The sequence below is a fragment of the Hyperolius riggenbachi genome, chromosome 3, assembly GCF_040937935.1.
Source record: "Hyperolius riggenbachi isolate aHypRig1 chromosome 3, aHypRig1.pri, whole genome shotgun sequence".
In the NCBI taxonomy this organism is placed as follows: Eukaryota; Metazoa; Chordata; class Amphibia; order Anura; family Hyperoliidae; genus Hyperolius; species Hyperolius riggenbachi.
The window spans coordinates 299,866,642-299,881,470 of record NC_090648.1 but is presented as its reverse complement, the minus strand read 5'-3'; the positions used below and the strand labels follow the sequence as shown (position 1 = coordinate 299,881,470).

Here is a 14,829-nt window from a genome sequence, read left to right as displayed (position 1 = left end):
GTGGAAAAAGTTACAACCCCTGTCAAGTGTTTTTTGGTGCCCTTCACCTGCTCCCAGGACAACAAGGGTTCATATCGGAACCAAGGATGTTAGTAAGATGTGAAGTTTGGAAACAGGATGGCTAACACAGTCCAGTACTCTACTAGTAATACTATACTGCTATAACAACTCCAAAGAATTTCTAACAACTCTGTACTTTCTTCAAAACCATTTGTTTCTTTATGTATAAACTTTTACAAAAGTAGATTAAAGGTTTTGTTGTTTCTGCTTAATGACAGCCTATTAAGTGTCCCAGAGTTAAAATACATGAACTCTTGACCTTTTTCTATCTCTCCCCTGCCCTCAGAAGTTGTATTCTGCCAGGAAAACAAGGCTGTAATTTGCTTATCTGTGAGGTTTACTATATTCCAAACAGAATAGAACTTCAGACCCTCTGGTCCATCTCACTGTTCTATAAGTACAGTATATGCCTACTCTATGTATATTATCCACTCACCTAAAGGATTATTAGGAACACCTGTTCAATTTCTCATTAATGCAATTATCTGATCAACCAATCACATGGCAGTTGCTTCAATGCATTTAGGGATGTGGTCCTGGTCAAGACAATCTCCTGAACTCCAAACAATGTCAGAATGGGAAAGAAAGGTGAATTAAGCAATTTTGAGTGTGGCATGGTTGTTGGTGCCAGATGGGCCGGTCTGAGTATTTCACAATCTGCTCAGTTACTGGGATTTTTGCGCACAACCAATTCTAGGGTTTACAAAGAATGGTGTGAAAAGGGAAAAACATCCAGTATGTGGCAGTCCTGTGGGCGAAAATGCCTTGTTGATGCTATAGGAGAATGGGCCGACTGATTCAAGCTGATAGAAGAGCAACGTTGACTGAAATAACCAGGGCTGTGGAGTCAGTACAAAAATCCACCGACTCAGACTCTGACTCCTCAGTTTAGGATTCCACCGACTCCGACTCCTCTAATTTGCATATTACAATCTTGTTGATTGAAAGTATGTAACATGAAATTCGTCTATTAACTGCCAACGCTTAGGAATTTTAAAAGACAACTGCAGTGAGAAGGATATGGAGACTGCCATATTTATTCCCTTTAGTCATAGACTAAAACTAGTCCTTGGTAAGAGTACTTGTAAAAGGTACAGACCCGAACAAAGAACATCTGTCAGGCCCTAGGCAATGTAACTGTGGGTACATGTAAGAGTGATGTGCAGGTACTCTGCAGGGGAATAAGCAGATTCTTCCTCTATTACACATTCTTCATGCACAATCTGAACCAGGTTTATGGGTGATAGACAACACCTCTGTGTTCAATGTGCACAACATTCTTAGTGGATTCCCTGCAGCTCTGTGGACAGTGCATATGTAGAGTATAGTACTACTGTGTAACAAAGTAAACCTGAGACAGATGGAATTAAAGTTTTATACATACCTGGGGCTTCCTCCAGCCCCCTTCAGGCTAATCAGTCCCTCGCTGTCCTCCTCCGCCACCTGGATCTTCTGCTACGAGTCCAGGTACTTCAGCCATTCTGGCGTAGTGCGCATGCACACACTCCGCTGCCGGGAGCGTACTACACCTGCGCAGCACTGTTGCGCAGGTGCAGAACGCTCCTGGCTGTGGAAGCGGCATGTGGCCGGACTGCGCTGACTGGCTGAATTACCAGGACTCATAGCAGAAGATCCAGGTGGCGGAGGAGGACAGCGAGGGACTGATTAGCCTGAAGGGGGCTGGAGGAAGCCCCAGGTATGTATAAAACTTTTCTTTTCATCCTTCTCAGGTACCATTTAATTCATAGTCACCAAACCAAATTTTAACAACATATCAAATTATTTGATTTCATGAGCAAAGAGTACATTTGCATAAATCAGAATCAACGCAGAATTATTTCCATCTCATTGACCATCTCTATTAGTGACATGGCTACACATCAGGCTTTATACTTACAGCATAGATGTTATTTAGTATATATAAGAGATTCCTGTGTACACATCATATATACAGTCATAATCAGATGTGTATATCTGACTTTAAAAATACGGGGACTGCTTTATTGAAGCAGCACAAGTAACTAATTTTGATTGGTTTATTTCATTTTTGTGGACTAAGCACAGCTATTACTGTATGTATAAATTATTTATGATGACTATTATCTGAGAAATAGAACATTTTATCATATTTTCTATTTTAATTACAGCTTAAATTCATTAGGAGTCGGAGTCGGTGCATTTTTTCCCGACTCCGACTCCAGGCACCCAAAATTGCCCCGACTCTGACTCCACGATTCCGACTCCACAGCCCTGCAAATAACCACTAGCTACAACAGAGGTATGCAGCAAAGCTTTTGTGAAGCCACAACATGCACAACCTTGAGGCGGATGGGCTACAACAGCAGAAGACCCACCGGGTACCACTCATCTCCACTACAAAAAGGAAAAAGGGGCTACAAATTTGCACAAGCTTACCAAAATTGGACAGCTGAAGACTGGAAAAAAATGTTGCCTGGTCTGATGAGTCTTGATAGAGTCAGAATTTAGCTATCACGCTAGACGCTATGTGATAAAATACTCAAAGGATGAGACAGACGTAGTCGGAACAGGCTAGGGTCATACACGTTAAATCAGATGGCTGCGGTACAGTGGACTAGGCAGAATCAGAGTCGGCAACAGGCTAAGGTCATACACGTTAGATCAGATGGCTGCGGTACAAAGGACTAGGCGAGAGAATGGTCAGTAAGCTAAAGTCGTATCTAAGTCAGTCTGGCAGTCGCATTGAAATACAATAATTGAGTAATGAAAAGTCGCATTGAAAATACAATAGTTTATCAAAGAGTGACAAAGTGCCCAGCAAATCCAGCGTACTGATTGCTATCATGGGCAACGAGAGACTGCAGCAAGTGAGTTTAAGTACAGACAGAAAGGAACATAGACCAACCCCTAGGAGAAAACAACCAATCAGAGCAGCATAACAGAAACCAGCTGACCAATTGCAATCTCAGCTGACTCTAATTACACAGGGACCGTTTGAGAGTATAAAAGCCTCTCAGAGACGCGCGCAATTGCCTGGGGGAACTGGAGGAGCGCTCAGCCACGACCGCAGGGGAGCCTGGAATGCCGCTGCAGGAAGAATACTGCAAAACTCAGTTTCCAGAGCTGGCTGTGACCTCGCTGCAGCCACTGACAGGTAAGATTGTTACATTAGCGTAAACAGAATGAGAACATGGATCCATCATGCCTTGTTACAACTGTGCAGGCTGGTGGTGGTGGTGTAATGGTGTGGGGGATGTTTTCTTGGCACACTTTAGGCCCTTTAGTGCCAATTGGGCATCGTTTAAATGCCACAGACTACCTAAGCATTGTTTCTGACCATGTCCATCCCTTCATGACTACCATGTACCCATCCTCTGATGGCCACTTCCAGCAGGATAGTGCACCATGTCACAAAGCTCGAATCATTTCAAATTGGTTTCTTGAACATGACAATGAGTTCACTGTACTAAAATGGCCCCCACAGTCATCAGATCTCAACCCAATAGAGCATCTTTGGGATGTGATGGAACAGGAGCTTCATGCCCTGGATGTGCATCCCACAAATCTCCATCAACTGCAAAATGCTAGCCTATCAATATGGGCCAACATTTCTAAAGAATGCTTTTCAGCACCTTGTTGAATCAACGCCACATACAATTAAGGCAGTTCTGAAGGCGAAATGGGATCAAACACCGTATTAGTATGGTGTTCCTAATAATCCTTTAGGTGAGTGTATGTGTTATGCCTACTCTGCTGTATATGCCACTCTATGTATTCTACTGTATGTCCAATCACTGTACCATCACCGACCCTGTATGTGCCAAAAGCAATTCTGGGTACAAACTCCGTTTGTACTTGGGAAAGTAAATGATTCCAATTCTGAAGTTGTCACTTGCATGCCTGAAAATTAACTCTTTCAGGTAGGAAAATAAGATAAGAGAAACAGTCAGATTAATATGTTTTGCACTGAACATACACATGTTTTTCTCTTCATGTCACATGTTACCTTGGGTACACTTTAAAAGGAAGTCATTAAAAAAAATTAAAAAAATTTACATACCTGGGGCTTCTACCGATCGCGCCCGTGTCGGTAGGGAACAATCCTCTGGTCCTCCGCAGCGGCTCAGTTTTGCTTTAGGAGACTGAGCCTGTCATCAGCCACTGTGTTTACACGGCTTTGGCCCCGTGCGTCCTCGTTCACGCTCCTGACACCGGGAGCGTCCTGCGCAGTAGAGATTTTCTCATACTGCGCAGGACATTCCTGGCGATGGGAGCGTGAACGAGGATGTGCGCGACTAGGTGCAGTGGCCGGTGAAAGGCTCAGTCGCCAAAAGCAAAACTGAGCCCCGGCGGGGGACCGGAAAATGGTTGAGTGCCGGCGCGGGCACAGGGCAGCTGCAAGGGACCGATAGAAGCCCCAGGTAAGTAAAACAGCGGGGGGGTTTTTAGACGACTTAAGTATCCCTTTAAGGCCTGTACACCATACTCCATAGACCAGAATATCCTGATTCAGAGAGATAAATAGCAAGTCTGCATGGGGAAAGGCACTGAAACCATTAAATCCTGTGTTTCCCCAAAATTAAGACATCCCCTGAAAGTAAACCCTAGCAGGAATTTTGAGCAAGCTCGTAATATAAGCCCTACCCCGAAATTAAGCCCTAGCCATAGTAAGGGAAAAAAAAGTATGGCAACTTGTATTTTTACTGGAGCCAATGGTCTCACAGATGGGACAATGACTGTCATTGGGCCAATCACTGCAGCGCGGCTGGTGGTAAGAGGAGGATGCAAGGGGACATCGAAGGAAACCAGGACAACATGGGGACAGCACAAGACACAGCAGAGGACATAGGGCAACATGGGACACAGGGGACAGAGGGGGGAACCAGGAGGACACTAACAGTACAAGGGGGAAACGGGGCACACAAGAGTTGGATCCAGCAGAGGAATAAGCAGCACAGTGGGGAAGACAGGAGAACAAACAGCACAGGAATTTGTGTGTTCACAGAAATATAAGACATCCCCTGAAAATAAGCCCTTGCACATCTTTTGGAGCAAAAATTAATATAAGACAGTATTATTTTTAGGGAAACACGGTTATATTACAAATTAGATTTATTGCCACAAGCATACCACGATTTTTCTTACTACACTGTACTTAAAGAGAAACTCCAACCTAGAATTTAACTTTATCCCAATCAGTAGCTGATACCCCCTTTTATATGAGAAATATAATGCTTTTCACAAACAGACCATCAAGGGGCGCTGTATGACTGATTTTGTGCTGAAACCCCTCCCACAAGAAGCTCTGAGTACCGCGGTACTTTTGGCAGTTTGTTACAATGTAACAAGGTTCACAGACAGGAATTAGCCGTTTACAGCTGTCTCTAAAAGCCAAAACAGCTAGGAGCAGCTACATAACCTGCCCACAGTAAAAATGTCACCATGTAATAAATGTCAGAATGTAAATCGGGCAGAGGAAAGATTTTACAATGAGCAAACACTGACAATCATTTATACATAATTATGGTAAAAAATGAAGCACTTTTTTTACTACATTATTTTCACTGGAGTTCCTCTTTAAGGCCTCTTGCACACTGCAAGTGATTCCGATTCAGATTCCGCTTTTTAATCAGTTTTTACATCCGATTCAGATTCCGATTTGCAGTGTGCAGGGAGCAAACTGCAAATCGGAATCGGATGTAAAAACCGATTAAAAAGCGGAATCTGAATCGGAATCACTTGCAGTGTGCAAGAGGCCTAAAGCAAGACCAGAGTAAGGACACTTTGCCTGTTCACTGTGTACTGAAAAGGAGAAAGCTAATCGCACATTGTAAATGTGTGGACCTGTTGGTTGAGATCGGTGATTAGACTAAGGATTGCCCTACTGAGAGTAATGGAAGGCAGCAAACTGCTCTGCTACTTTACCAAAGCTTCATACAAAGACTGAAACCCCACTGCATTTTCTTAACTAGCATCTATGCTGTATACACTTGTTGGTTAACCACTTCCTCACTGATAACATGCCAGGCTTGTGTTGCCACATTGGATTTCACATACAAGAAACACTCCAGTGCTTTAAAGCCCAATGTTATATGAGCAATTCAAATAAATACATTTCTTTCCACTGCATGAAGTGTTCTAATAGTAAACTAGAGGCTTGGTAACCAAATGGCACAATTAATTAATGATTCTATCAATCAGTATAGTAATGGTAACCCTAGAGTTATATAACTTCCACAGAGTTTATTCATGAAGTTCATGCGTTTCATAGTATGGGGCACGCCACACTAGATCATAGGGTAGACACCGATCCACACTTAAGAACAGCGCAGAGAACGCTCCGCACTAGTGGCAGGAGCAGACATCGCTCCACACTAGAGGCCAGCACAGACATCACTCCGCAGTAGAGGCCGGCGCAGACACCGCTCCTAACTAAAGGCCGGCGCAGACACCGCTCCACACTAGAGGCCGGTGCAGACACCGCTCCACACTAGAGGCCGGCGCAGACGCCAGGCCACACTAGAGGCCGCGTGCAGAAACCACTCCATTGCAGATGCTGGCGCAAACACCACTTCACGTCAGAGGCCGTCGCAGACACCGCTCCACACTAGAGACCAGTGCAGATACTGCTCCACACTAAAGAACATCTCCACACTAGAGGCTGGTGCAGACAACACTCCATAATAGATGCTGGTGCAGACACCGCTCCACACTAGAGGCTGACGCAGACACCACCCCACACTAGAGGCTGACGAAGACACCACCTCACACTAGAGGCTGGTGCAGACACCACTCCCCACTAGAGGCTGGTGCAGACACCACTCCCCACTAGAGGCTGGTGCAGACACCACTCCCTACTAGAGGCTGGTGCAGACACCACTCCCCACTAGAGGCTGCATGCAAAAACCACTCCATTCTAGATGCTGGTGCAGACACCACTCCACACTAGAGGCAAACACCACCCTATCCGATGCTGACATATCTCTTACCGATGGAGGTGCATTTCCAGCTGCCATGAACCTGGTTTTTGCCCCCAAAACACTGATGGTATCTAACCAGTATTTAACAAAACATAAACCGGTGTGTTCATAAAAGCAAATATACCACTCTTTTTGTTTTAAAATACTTTCATTGTTGTATATCGACTATAGGACCCAAAGGACTAGCCTGTTTACATTATTAAAGTGTACCAGAGACAATATACAATATAAGTTTTGTACATACCTGGGGCTTCCTCCAGCCCCATAAGCACAGATCGCTCCCACGTCGCCGTCCTCAGCCTTCTGTATTGCCAGTACTGGGTCCCGTAACTTCTGCCAGTCACGGCCAGTCTGCGCAGGAGACGTGATCTCTCAAAGTATCTCTCCGGCAGCCGCCAATACGTAGAGCGCACTTCTCTTGTGTCAGACTGGCTGCAACTGGCCGAAGTTAAAGGACCCGGTACTGGTGATACAGAGGGCTAAGGATGGTGGCGTGGGAGCGATCTGTGCTTATGGGGCTGGAGGAAACCCCAGGTATGTATAAAACGTATTTTATAGGTCTCTGGTTTCCTTTAAGTACAGTGCTTCATTTTTTCCAGCATACATCTACTGAACACAGCTAATCACAGATCAGGTACTGCTGTATATACCTTATACTAGACTAGAATGCCCCCAGGACTATTACTGGTTGCTCAGTTTCTTAATATCATGTGACTGTGAGCAGCCAGCAATAGGTGAAAGGAATTCCCAGCACAGTAGGACACATTTAATGTGTGAAAGGTTACTTCTGTTCAAGCAAAAATGAACCAGATTCACCTCCACTAGATCCCATTTCTGCAATGGCCCATACACAACAACATAGTTTTACTAGTACATCTGCTACCCTTGCTGGGGCTGCCATCTTGCTTCTACCCAGTGTAAACAGGGATTATTGAGGGAAAGAGGATAGCTCCTGCATACACTACAAGGTTATCTCTTCCCCAGCAGCTTTCTGTACAAATGTTTAGGGCGGGGGGGGGGGGAGAGAGAAGGTCTCAGAGTGAGGTCCAACTGAGTGCCTTAAACCTTATACACATGTGCAAGTCTCCAGGCTAACAACACGTTCTGTTGCTATGCAAGGGACGGGAGGGGGAGGCAACACCAGGAGTGCCACAGAGCAGGGAAGGTGTGTGGGGAGAGAAACACCCTTGGCGAATGACTGAAGCAAGCTGAGGGGGTTTAGGGACTGCTGTACACACGCTAGATTCTCGTAGAAGGCTGTCGTTCTTGCATGTGCACATCACTTTACAGACAAACTTGACACTAAACGAATGTGTCCAGGAAACAAACTTCTTTTGTGCTAAGAAAGAGATGTGTGGAATCATCTGCTTCAGGGACGGTTCTGTCATGAAGCAAGGTGAAACATTTGCATCAGGTGCAGAGATTACAGGGGCATCATGTTTGTGCTGTGTGTTTACACTAACAGCATGCAGTCAGAGTAGGAGAAGTGAGAGGAGAGCGAGCGAGGTGAAGAGGTCATCCTTGGGGAAAAGCAGCTTATTGTGCTGTGTGAGGAGTCTGGCAGTGAGTGAGGAGAGGGGAGGCAGGAGAGCAGCAGCGTCTCCTTTGACTTGCACAGCAGAAGGGAGGAGGTGGCACTGCTGTCCTAATTGAGGGGGAATGGAGGGTGAGCAGTTTGTTTGTCACAGCCTTGCAGCCAGCCAGCGTGTTATTGTGTTGAGCTGCAGCATGTCATGTGAGAACATTAAATTAAGCAAAGTAAATTGTTGGATCATGGAGGGGCGTGGGTTAAAGGATACCCGAGGCGACATGTGACATGATGAGATAGACATGGGTATGTACAGTACCTAGCACTCAAATAACTATGCTGTGTTCCTTTTTTTCTTTCTCTGCCTGAAAGTTAAATATCAGGTATGTAAGTGGCTGACTCAGTCTTGACTCAGACAGGAAATGACTACAGTGTAACCCTCACTGAGAAGAAATTCCAACTATAAAACACTTTCCGAGCAGAAAATGGCTTCTGAGAGCAGGAAAAGGATAAAAAGGTCAATAGTTCATAGATTTTAGCTCTTGCATACTTCAATGAATGTGTCATTAAGCAAAAACAATAAAAAAAAACTGTTAAAACTTAAAAAGTAGAGTTAAACATAAAATAAAAAACTGGAATATCTTAAAAAGTAATTTTAGGAGAAGGAAGCTAGATACAATTGTTTATTTCATTTGTTTATTTTCACCTTGTTGTCCTTTAAGGCGGAGGGGGGGGGGGGGGGGTGTTGGGGGAACGCATCCTCAGAAGCTTGTCTCAGGCAGCAAAAAGTCTAGAACCGGCCCTAATCTCCTTGTGGGGATTTTAGGTATAGCTTTGTAAGTTGTAAAAGTAAATATGAACAATAATAAATATGCTACACCTTTGGAGAACTGCTATGTTGTGCATGCCAGCTATCGTTTGCAAAATGAAAGCACAGTCTTGTAGACCACAGAGCTGCCTTCAACAGTACAGATAGCTCTGCCATCAGCTACACACTGGGCGTGACACCCTGCATCACTCACAAAGTTGCTCTTGGTGTGGCATACTTTGTTTCAACCGCTGCCTGCTGAGCCACTGTGGGGACTGTCCCCAGTGTCACATGGAAGATTTCAATGAGGATCCCTTGCTGGTGACATACTGCCAATGATGAATCACCCAGATGCTTTTACATCGACAATAGCTTCACTAGCAAAGAAACAGTATGTCACACAGTGTGCTTGATTCACCAAGACAAATAGCATGCCTTATCAAAGTTAACACGCCTTATCAGAGTAGCATAGCGAGCGCTACAAACTTATGCCTGCTAATTGGCAATCCGCTCATCCTGCTCTGAGCTCCTGCGGGTTCGTAGTGCTCGCCATGCTACTCTGTTAAGGCGTATTAACTTTGGTAAGGCGTGTTAACTTTGATAAGGCGTTCTATTTGTCTTAGTGAATAAAGCCCAGTATGTAACAGTATTACAGCTGAAATGCAGACTTTAGAGGGCACAGCTTTTTTTTTTTGTTTACATGAGTTTGATTGCAGGTCAATTGCAGTTGCTAGCATCAAATCAGTTTGGCCATAGGCCGCTGTGGAAATTGTGGCTCTGGCAGCGCCAGGAAGGTAATTTAGGCAACGGAGTTCCACTATAAAATAGCCGAACACTGCATACATGGATATAAGCCGAATGATGGCTCACCCTGCTGCCACACAAATTCTGAATGGCATCAATCCCTTTTCCCCTCCAAGTCATAGCAACTCAGAGGGAGAAGTAATTCGGGGTTTGGCGTAGGCCTGAACGATAAACCGTTTGGGGAAAATTGCGATCACGGAAACCGTGATCATCAGAGCGGCGATTTCATCCCCCTCTGCAGGCAGTGCAACAGTCCCTTCTACCTCTGTGCACAGCTCGTTGCTCCGTGCAGCGGCGGCTCACCGGGAGTTAATCACTGCGGCTTAGTGGGTCTTACTTGCAGCATGGGGGTGGCGAGCTCTCTCCCCTGCCTCCCCTAATTTAGACTAGCAGCTGAGCGGGCCACAGATTCCGCCGGCAGGCTCACTCGTGGCGGCTCACTCCTCCCAGCTACTCACGTCACTGGCTGGGCGGGCGGCAGACTCCGCCCACAGGCTCACACTCATGCGGCTCACTCCTTCCAGCACATCATTGGCTGGTCAGGCAGCTGACTCCGCCCACAGGCTCATTTCTCCCAGCGCCTCCACGAGTACAAGGCATTAGCTGGACACTTGCCAATCAACTGTTGTATCACAGGCCGCAGACTCCGCCTGCACACCTGTCACTCAAAGTTTGTATTGCCTCCACCACCTTTGCACAGCGTTTCACCATGATAATGCTGATGACTGTGCTGTGCTGTGCTGTTAATGACTGTGGGGACCTAAATTTACATAATACAGTAACATTTACAAACATGACAGAAAATAACATCATACTATCGTAGTATGATAGTTTGATGTCATTTTCTGTCAGTGCATGTTTGCAAATGTTACTGTGTTAATTGTGAAATTAGTGATAAAGCTTGAGAAAGAAAATCGCGAATAGAAATCACAATTTCTGAAAGAAATTGTGCAATTCAATCTATGTAAGGGCCCGTTTCCACTATCACGAATTCGCATGCGTTGCCCGCATGCGAATTCGCATAGCCAGTGCAAGTGGATGGGACTGTTTCCACTTGTGCGTTTCTCCGCACGTTTTTCTGTGCAGAAAAAATCTGCAGGGTAGGGCACTCAGAATTCGCCTGCGTGTGGAATGCAGGCGAATCGCACGCAATGTATTTAATAGGGAAATCGCATGCGTTTTCCCCATGCGTTTTTTGCCGCGATTTTGCATAGGTACCCATGTTAATTTACACAGGCAGTGACATGGTTAAATTCGCATACAGCCTTACCTATGCGAAATCGCATGCGAAATCGCGGCAAAAAACGCATGCGGAATCGCACCCGCATGCGATTTGCCTGCGGTGATTCGCCGGCGATTCCGCAACGCTATAGTGGAAACGGGCCCTAAGGGGAAGGGATGATAGAATATTGTTGAAGTTAACTGTTATTCTACTAACGGTAAAAAAAGATAAAGGTAAATTTACAGATATTCTACTATCACGTACATCTGACGCCCATTTTAATGCCCAGTCCCAATAATCCCAATTTGATGTCATATTGAACAAGTCAAAAATGTGTTACCTCTGTAGCAGGGAGCCTCTAAATCTATTTGACTCAGTGAGAGTTTTCGAGTGCAATCCTGGCCGTGGATGAGCGCATACCAACTGGGTATGTGCGGGTAACGTCCGGGCTTGCCCAGTATGGCAAAGCGCTCAAGCACAAGTGAAAAAACAGCTGAGTCAAATAGTTGATGAGGGTCCCTGTGCTGTATTGGTGCAGGAGGACCCTTTCAGAGGCTTCCCACTCCCAAGGTAAGTATGCATCTTTTTCTACACACTTCAGGTGTACTTCCAACTATGCATTTATGTACATGCTTTTAATAATAGCTCAGAAAGATTATTCTGGGAGTGACCAATTAACAGAAACGCTGCTCTGCAGCCTGTCCTGCTATATGGAGATGATATTTTGAATAATCAGCTAAACAATCAATATCTTCCTCAAAAAGTTTATGACTGCCTGCAGTAACTAAGATTTATAGCTAGAAAACATTTGAAAAATGACAGCTCCTCTCCGCATAAACATGGAGACTTATTTCAGGTTAAAGAGACTCAGAGTACCTCTCATGGGTATGCTTTTAAAGGGAAGGTTCAGGGAGGGGGGTAAAAAAATAAAAATCAATATCCACTTACCTGGGGCTACCTCCAGCCCATGGCAGGCATGAGGTGCCCTCGCCGCCGCTCCGCAGGCTCCCGGTGGTCTCCGGTGGCCGACCCGACCTGGCCAGGCCTGCTGCCAGGTCGGGCTCTTCTGCGCTCCAAGGCCCGGCACTTCTGCGTCCTACGCGGGCGCGATGACGTCATCGGACGTCCGCCGGGCTGTACTGTGCCACCGGGAGCCTGCGGAGCTGCGGCGAGGTGACCTCCTGCCTGCCACGGGCTGGAGGAAGCCCCAGGTAAGTGGATATTGATTTTTATTTTTTTTACCTCCCTCGCTGAACCTTCCCTTTAAGACTCCAACCAGTACTGCAAAGTACTTAAAGATGCATACCTTTCTGTAGCTTGTGGTGCTCTCGTCTTTCATTTGTTGCCTGAATCACCGTTCTACACCAAATAGTTTTTGTTCGATTTAAATTTGAATATCGCAGCTGCCATTTTGGCTATGTTATAACTTCCAGGTCACCCCCCGTCTTCTCTGTTATAGTGTTGTACGGATCATGAACGATTCGGATCTTTGATCCGAATCTATTTTGTAAGTCGAATCATCCGAATCAAAATTATTGATTCGGATCGCAAAAGGGGCGGGGCCAAGAGCGACGCCCCCCTCAGCGGGGTCCTGGAAGCAGAGCTGAGATGGATCGCTCTGTTGGATGGGAGCCAGCCTTGCAGCCAGGGACAGGTAGATGAGAGAGAGGGGACATGGGTGCCACTGCCAGATATGTGTAGAGGCTGTAACGTGCTGCTGATTATAGGCTGTCTGTTCCGTAGTTGTGCACAGTGAACACATTGGAAACTTTTGGCTCAGCACAGCTCAATAACTTTGCAGGCACTGTGATTGCAGCGCAATATGATCCTCCTGCACTGCTCTAAACAGCTGCACTTTACTTCTGGGAATGCTTTCTTTCACTGTGCGACGTTTTCTTTCAAAGTACACAGATGAGCATATAGGTGAAATATATGTAAAGCATATGATTGCAGCATGTGGGTATTGTGTGCAAACAAACATTTCTGCTCTCTGCTCGTCCCTCCTCCCTTCTCTGTCCACTCTCTGCCCTCTGTCCATCTTCTCCCCTTCTCTGTGTGTCCACCCCCCTCCCCTTCTCCTGTCCACAGCAGGGAAAGACCTGTCCTGCTATTCATTTCACCCCCGAATGCTTCGGTAGTAAAATGATCCGAGATTCGGATCAAAGATCCGGATCTTTTCAATGATCCGATTCGAATCATCCGGATCAATGAAAAGATCCGAACTTCCCATCTCTACTCTGTTAGAGAAGTACATCACTGAATGAAGTAGGAAGAGGAAGTGACACGCATGGCTATTGCAAAAGGCTCCTCCAGATGGGTCATAGCGCGACTTTTTGTTGGAAGTCGTCTGGCTTAAAGGCATTCCCATGAGAGGTGCTCGGAGTCCCTCTAAGCAAATCTGGATGGCGGTTGACCCTGCGTTCCCAACATGCACTACGCATTCACCAGGGGGTACATATGGTGGCTTGAGGGGGTTTTGAACTTATTGCAGTTGATCACTATAGTAAGTTGTAAGATTAAAATAATAAATCTTACATCAACAACAATTTAAAGAGACACTGAAGCGAAAAAAAAAATATGATATAATGAATTGGTTGTGTACTATGAATAATTACTAGAAGATTAGCAGCAAAGAAAATATTCTCATACTTTTATTTTCAGGTATATAGTGTTTTTTCTATCATTGCATCATTCTATAATATGTGCAGATTACACAACACTCAGCATTCAAAATGATTCTTTCAGAGCAGTCTGTGAAGTAATGACCTCTCCTCTAGCAGATAAAAAGTAAACAGTTCACTTACAGTTGAGATAATAAGAGTCAGATAACAGCCCTCTCCACGACTAACTTAGTCGGAGAGCTTAATGGCTTGTTTGCATAGAGATAACAACTGGAGTTTCTCAACTCTTCCTGTACTGGAAACAATTAGACTGATGTATCTGATCTTAAGCAGGCCATACACTGGCTCGATTCGCGGCCGTTTCGACAGCAGATTCGATCCTGGGATCGAATCTGCTGCCAATCGTTCGCAGTAAACGCAGCCGCCGATCCGATTTCCTCCCGAAATCGGATCGGTCCGTCGATCGCGCCGTGCGGGAAATTACCCTCGATCGCCCGCGGGTAAAGTGCGCGTCGCTAGCGGCGGCCGATCCGATCAAGTATACATTACCTGAGGCTGGCTCCCGGGCGTCTTCTCAGCGCTGCACGGCTCTGTTCCGGCTCCATCCATCCCGGCGCTTCCTGTGTCACTCCTGTGTCACTGCAGTGACCAGGAAGTTCAAATAGAGGGCTCTCTATTTGAACTTCCTGGTCACGGAGTAACACAGGAAGCGCCGGGATGGAGCCGGAACAGAGCCGTGCAATGCGGAGAAGAGGACCCGGAGCCAGCATCAGGTAATGTATGGGGGGGGGGGGGGGGGGGAAACAGGCGGCAGGAGCAGCTCAGCA

General features: G+C 45.9%; 1 protein-coding gene across 5 annotated transcripts in view; it reads right to left on the bottom strand.

The window, feature by feature from the left end:
- Positions 1–14,829, bottom strand: part of ANO6 (anoctamin 6) — a 176,952-nt gene that overhangs the window by 136,693 nt on the left and 25,430 nt on the right. The gene's annotated exons all lie outside the window — the stretch shown is intronic.